Consider the following 6937-nt stretch of genomic DNA (forward strand, 5'->3'; position numbering starts at 1 on the left):
TACATATATGAAAAAATAAGATTATTTTAAGATATATTTTGAAAGCAGTTCGAACTTGAAATTTCTACGATTTATTTTGCTCATATTATTGATTTTATTATTTCTTCTAGTTAAAAAATATATTGATTGTTAAAATTATTTACGTAGCTAATGAAAAAATTATTTATATCACTTTATATCACTTATATCCAATATAAATATAAAAATAATTAAAATATGTAAGACTACAACTTGAGTTGCAAAGTAAAGAATCTTTGTACCTTTAAAATCTTAACAATTTCAAGTTTTGAAGGAAATATGTTTGAACAGAAATATTAATTTGAATTAAAATGTTTTGTGGGAATAATTTGGTAAAAAGTCATTGACAAGACTGATAAATGAGAAAATGGATATAATATTATTCAATATGATGTATATATTTAATTAAATTAAACCGAACGTCATATATACATTTATGCAGTTCAATAATTTATTTATTGCTTAATATTAAAAGCTTTTTTCTCGCTGCATACAACCCCTAATAATTTTATTTAAAAATTTAAATTTAAAGGAGATTTTGAATTAAATTGTTAATTGTATTATTGCAAACCTCATTTCTAAAACTAACAGAGTATAAGCTATTAAACTCTATAAGCAAACGTACTGTACTCATGACGCACAATTGGAGGAAATGCACTTTTGTCAATCAAAAAATGTTCAGAGCCTATAATTTTTTGCGATTTTGAATTTTGTTGTTTTAAATTAAAGATTATTAAATTCTATAGATCTTGACTTTGCGAAATTTTGTCTTCTCTATTTTTTTATTAATAATTTTTCCCCTCAAAGCATGGAAAAACTAGATTTTTTATATAACAATTTTTAACGCTTTAAGAACTGATCAGGAAAACTTTATATTGTCTTAAATAAATGTTTATAAACTCATAGAATACAAATAATGTGCTTATTAATCCATTTATTTGTTATAAACCAATTTTTTGAACAAATTGACCAATAATCTTATTATCGGTAAAAAAATGTTTGTCTAAAAATGCTTCACATTAATGAAGGAATGACATTTAATAACAAAAAAACTTTAAAAGTTTATAATAATCACTGTGATAAACAAATTTTGTGGCAAAATATTAGAATTTGAGATTGTTCGAATTATAATTTCCTTCAATGGCCAGAACGACTTCAGGTAATCCTTAAAATAATAAATATTTAATAATATTTGATAAAATATAACAATTAAAATTTTTGTAAACAAATTAGATAAAGAAGTTCAAAATTTTGGTCCTTTCGCATAGACATTTTTTTCTGCACTGAGAATGTTTTAAACTGTTAGACGAATAACTGCTAGTCACGAAAATATTTGAGAAGTTAACAATAACCATAATTATAAATAATTCCTGTGACAAAATATTCAAGGGTGAGGTTTTATAAAAAAATATATTTTCCTTAGTTGCTACAATGGCTCCGGATAATCCTAAAAAAACGTATCTTTGATAACATTTAGTAGAATATAACAACTTACATGTTTAAAAACAATTTACATAAACAATTTCTAAATGTTAGCAGTTTTACTTGGAAAAAGTCGAGTTTTCAATCTTAATAGATTGAAAATGAATCATAACATTGCATGCTAAGATTCACTGAATACAAAATCTTTTGACAATAACCCACCGACTTGGCCATCAAAGAAAATTTAAATTTGATAAAACCTTAAGTTTAAATATTTTGTCACAAGAATGATTAATAACAGTGGTTATTGTTAACTTTTCTAATATGTTGGTGACTAGCAGTCATTCGTTCAATGACTTAAAACATTTCCAGTGCAAACAAAAAATTATCATGCCAAAGGGCCAAAATTTCCAATCTGTTTATCTAATTTGTTTAGAAAAATTTAAATTGTTATATTTTATCTAATATTATTAAATATTTATCATTTCAAGGAATACCTGAAGTCGTTCAGGCTATTGAAGGAAATCATAATTTCAAAAATCTCAAATTCTAATATTTTGCCAAAATAATTGTTTATCGCAGTGGTTATTATAAACTCTTAAATTATTTTTGTTATTAAATGTCATTCGTATAATAATGTGAAGCATTTTTAGCAAAAACAACAAATTTTTTACCGATGATAAGACTATTTGTATATATGATGTTCGGTTCAATTTAAATAAATATATTCATTATATTAAATAATATTAAATCCATTTTCTCATTTATCAGGCATGTCATTGATTTTTTACCAAATAATTCCCTCCAAACATTTTAATTAAAATTAGCATTACTTTTTAAAATATTTCCTTCAAAACATGGGCATTTATGGGCAACTGCCCAGGGCGGCAAATTTTTGGAAGGAGTGGGGGGGGGGCGGCAAATTGTGGGAAAAATATTGGTAAGTTCTTGGTAATTTAAAATTTTGTTGCAAATATGTCATTCTAATCTCAGAACAGCAAAAGCTAAATCAATTATGCATTTTTTTAAATATAGACTGCTTACCTGATAGTACAATTTTATAGTATGATCCATTCAAAAAATGTTGTCAGCTAACTCAGAATCCCTTTATTTATGCATTGCGCAGTAGAAATTCAAACTTTCGGCACCCCTGGCAGCCATATTGTTTTGAATGATTATCCCATCTTGCACAGTACTGCCAACTATCACATAATGTAATGTGATTTACCTTACTTACGTGAACTGAACAGTGTTTTTCGTTACGTACAATCGCCTCGTGGTGCTAATTTCGGAAAAACAGTGTTTATTAATAAATAAAAAAATGATGCTAGTTCCTGAGTATCTTATTTTTATGGTGTAGAAAATATTCTTAAGAAATACAAACACTGATCAAAAAATTTTTTGGATTTGTTTTGTTTATTATCGTTTACCATATACTACTGAAAATATTTTGAAGCAAAAGTTAAACAACAAGCGATATTGTTCACATTGGTTTTTATCAACAAAATTCGGAGCCAAAATAAAAAAATGTGAGTTTTTATTACTTCTTTTAATCATGTATATGTTTTAAATAATTTTCTCATTGAGGAATTAAATATTGTTCATTTTTTCATTAGATCCGTTAATAATTTTAACAATAAATAATTTTTTTAACTAGAAAAAATAATCAAATCAATAATATCATTAAAATAAATCATAGAAATATGAAGTTCGAACTGTTTTCAAAATGTATTTTAAAATTATATTTTATTCATATTAAACTAGATATTTTTATGATGTTTTCTATTTTTAAATAATTAGTAATAGTTACTCTTATTTTTTCATATATATTTTTTTTATTTGCAAACAGCATCAAATTTTTGTTATTTTTGCTTTTTCCTAATACAATTCAATGAAAAAGTCAGACCTACTTTTTGTGGCGTCATCTCTTGGATTAGTTTGACCGACATTTCTCCTCCGGATCGTAAGAAAAGTACTAATGCATACACATACACCGTCGAGGAAGGGGGCTGTCACAGATATTAGGTCCTAGCAGAGATGAGGTGGGAGATTGCCGAGGCAAAGATATTATAAGCCTAGATGCGGCACGTGTATAGTTCGAGGAACTAATTGTAGACGGCGCTTCCGGAGAAAATTGCCCGATCCCCCCATGTTTCTCAACCCGAAAACCGGACCAACCAACTACTTTGCCCCTGCAATCTTCACCCGTCGAACAAGTCCACCAAATAGCCGATACTAAGTCGGCAAATACTAAATTTGAATAAATTTTGCATCGAGCAAATATGTAGATGCATAACATTGACTTCTAAATTGAATTGAAATGTAATTGTATCGTAATAAATATTTTTAGCTGACATCTTTTATTGAAAAAATTAGTCATTTTGCAATTAAAATTCACTGTCTATGAATAATATTATTCTGTTGTTTAAAAAAAAAAGCGGTAGAAATTCTACTAAATGAAACGATTAATTTCAAGCCATTAAAAGTTGTAATTGATAAACATATTTAGTGGAAATTTAAAATAATTAATTTTTTAAATAAATATGATCGTACAGCGTTCTCGCATGTATAATTAGCGATTTGGATTTTTTTTTATTTAAAGTTAAATGTTATAGGAATACCGCCTCCCTCATGATTATTAATTTAAGTAAACAATAATTCGTAAATTTCTATGTTTGTGTAATTAATTATGAATTAAATAAATTATAATGAAACGATAAAATTATATAATAAAATTATTTTTTATTAAATTTTTTATGTAATATTTTATAGAAATTTATGTACATTACTATGTGTGTAAATTATATCCCGATTTTTAAAATTGAGAAACCCATAATTTCAAAATTGAAAAAATTTATTTTTGAATTTAACTCGAGTGGTTGATCAGAATATATAAATATTTTGCCTTACATTTCTCAATTTAAACTAAAAGGTCAGAAATTATTGGAAAGTTTTAAAAACTTTTATCTCTTAATTATTAGTTTGTAATAAATAATCCGTAAATGAACTATTTATTGTCGCGGGCTCATTCTCATCGTGCGCTGTGCCTGTGGCTCGCAAGTTTGTGCACGCCTGGGGCGCGCGTCTTTTGATTCCCGCGATTCGCGTTCAGATATTTATTCTTTGCATTTAGAATGCTTGAATGAAACTTTATCAAAAACATCTCTTCAGATCGCAGTATTTATATGCGTGTTCATATTCTGAATTTTTTGCTTCAATAAGTACAGTTAAAGATTAAGTTTCTTAAAGTTCTGTAGGCTTTGAGGTACACAATATTATCGTGACACTCGCGCTGAGCACTCGTTTTTTGACACAAAGTTGTAAATTTATATTTTCTGGGCCACCTTAAAATAAACTTAAAAAATACAATCCTTTTTTTCAGACATTTTTCTCTATCTCGCGTTGTTATGCTATTGATAGGATTTTGGTTTTCATATTATTTTTTATACATGTATAAAGCAAAATATCCTACAAGTCTTCTTTCAGATTTTTCACGTATCTTGCGTCTTTTAGCGTGATATTGGAATTTTCGATTATCTGCATATATTACTTACGATAAAACAAAATTACTAGTCCTATTGAAAAGTGGTTTAAAGAAATTTTGTAGGATTTTTCAAAACTAATGTTGTGGTGTTAAATTTCGGGCAATTCTAATACTTTCTGCATCATAAATAATAAGAATATAATAAATTAATACAAATTTGTATCACTTTTTGGGCGAATAACTTTTTTCAATTAATTTGTTTTTGTACCTTTTGTTGTTTTTCTACAAATTTTTCATGTTTATTTTTAATACCATTTTTATGATCAAAACAAAAACTACGTGTCATGTCAAAAAGTAATTCATAACAAATTTTTAGCTCTTTTTCGGGTCAATAATTTTTGTTAAATCATTTTTTTTTCGTAACTTGTATCATTTTTTCACAAAGTTTTTAAAAATATTTTCAATGTTATTTTTCGCGCATAAAACACAACGTACGCCTCCTATCAAGAAGTGATTATTAACGAATTTGTAGATCTTGTTTGAGATCACAATTTTTGTTGATTCATCTTCTTTTGTATCCTGCATAGTTTGACCACAAAATGAGATTTTAATATATCTCATTATTTTTTGTGCAAAAAAAATTAGAATTTTCAACTTTACAAGAAAATCCAAAAAGTTCGTATGAAAATCTTGTAGGGCTTTTAAAAAACAATGCTTTTCTTTACTTTTTTCATGTCTTACGTTGTTTGGCTTATAATTTTGATTTTTGATTGATATTAAACATTTGGAAAATGCTTTAACTCTGAGAATTTTTTTTGTGTAAAAAGAAAGTCATCAAGATAAATTGTTTGGCCTTCTGAGTACTACTAATAGCCGTAAATAAAAATTTTAAGTATAATAAAATGGTCCCAAAATGTGTATTTTTATCCAAAATGGCTGTTATCGAACTCGTCCTTTCTTTTCGGACTTGTCGGACCTTTCTTTTCTTATCCTTTCTCAAGCATAAATGATGAGAATGAGAAAAATTAGAGGCCCTTTAATTGTTGTTATTAGTTTCAGTTTCTAAATCATTTGAATTCTTCAAAGTAAAATGCTGTTACTTTTCTCTGCAATATTGATATTTTATACAATATAAATAAAATCGAAAATAAAGTTTCTTAAGTATAGTCTCAATATACTTGTTCTCTGTCATTCTTTTAATTGTTTTAATTTCGTATTCTGAGTCTTGTCGATTTTTCGTTGTGTATTTTTATGCTAAACAAATTTTAAATTATACATTATAAGGATAGTTTAATTAAATACAAAAATCGAAACTTTAAGGGGTCGTCAGTAAACTGCATTACCAATTGCATGGGGAGGGGGGTCATGCTAAAAAATATGGTTCAAACAGGGGTTGGGGGTCAGTGGAAGAAAAGTTACGAAATTAGATAACATTTAGTACGTTTCCTTATTATTCACTTTTAAAGAATTGTTCTTTTTTCTCTATTTTTAAGAAACCCCCTTTTATCATTTTTTCGCTTAAATCCTTCTTGGTAGAAAGTCTACTATTATATTTGCGGTTCGGAATTCAACTCGTTTGGTTAAAAATTCTAGTATTCAGTTGCAAATTTTATTATTCTGTAAAAAATGAAACTATTTTGTTAAAAAGTCATCTTGTTTCGTTAAGAATTCAGAAGCTTGGTTAAAAGTTGAACTACTTTGTAAACAAATTATTCTTTTGGTTTTAGATTCACCTCTTTGGTCGAAAATTTAACTATTCTATTTTTAGAAAATTAACCTTCTGCGGATAAAAAGTCATTTCTAGGCTGAACTCTTTTGTTAAAAATGTAACTATTTTGTTGAAAATTCGTTTTTTTTAATAAGAATTAATTTTTTTTAACTAACAAGGTAAACATTTCATTTTTGATTTAAATGGATATTTTTATTAAAAATTAATATTTTCTAGTTTAAAATTGCTCCTCCCGGCTTTAAAATTAAAAAATATTATTATATATTATTATTATATATTATTTT

Source organism: Belonocnema kinseyi, chromosome 8 (genome assembly GCF_010883055.1).
Source record: "Belonocnema kinseyi isolate 2016_QV_RU_SX_M_011 chromosome 8, B_treatae_v1, whole genome shotgun sequence".
In the NCBI taxonomy this organism is placed as follows: Eukaryota; Metazoa; Arthropoda; class Insecta; order Hymenoptera; family Cynipidae; genus Belonocnema; species Belonocnema kinseyi.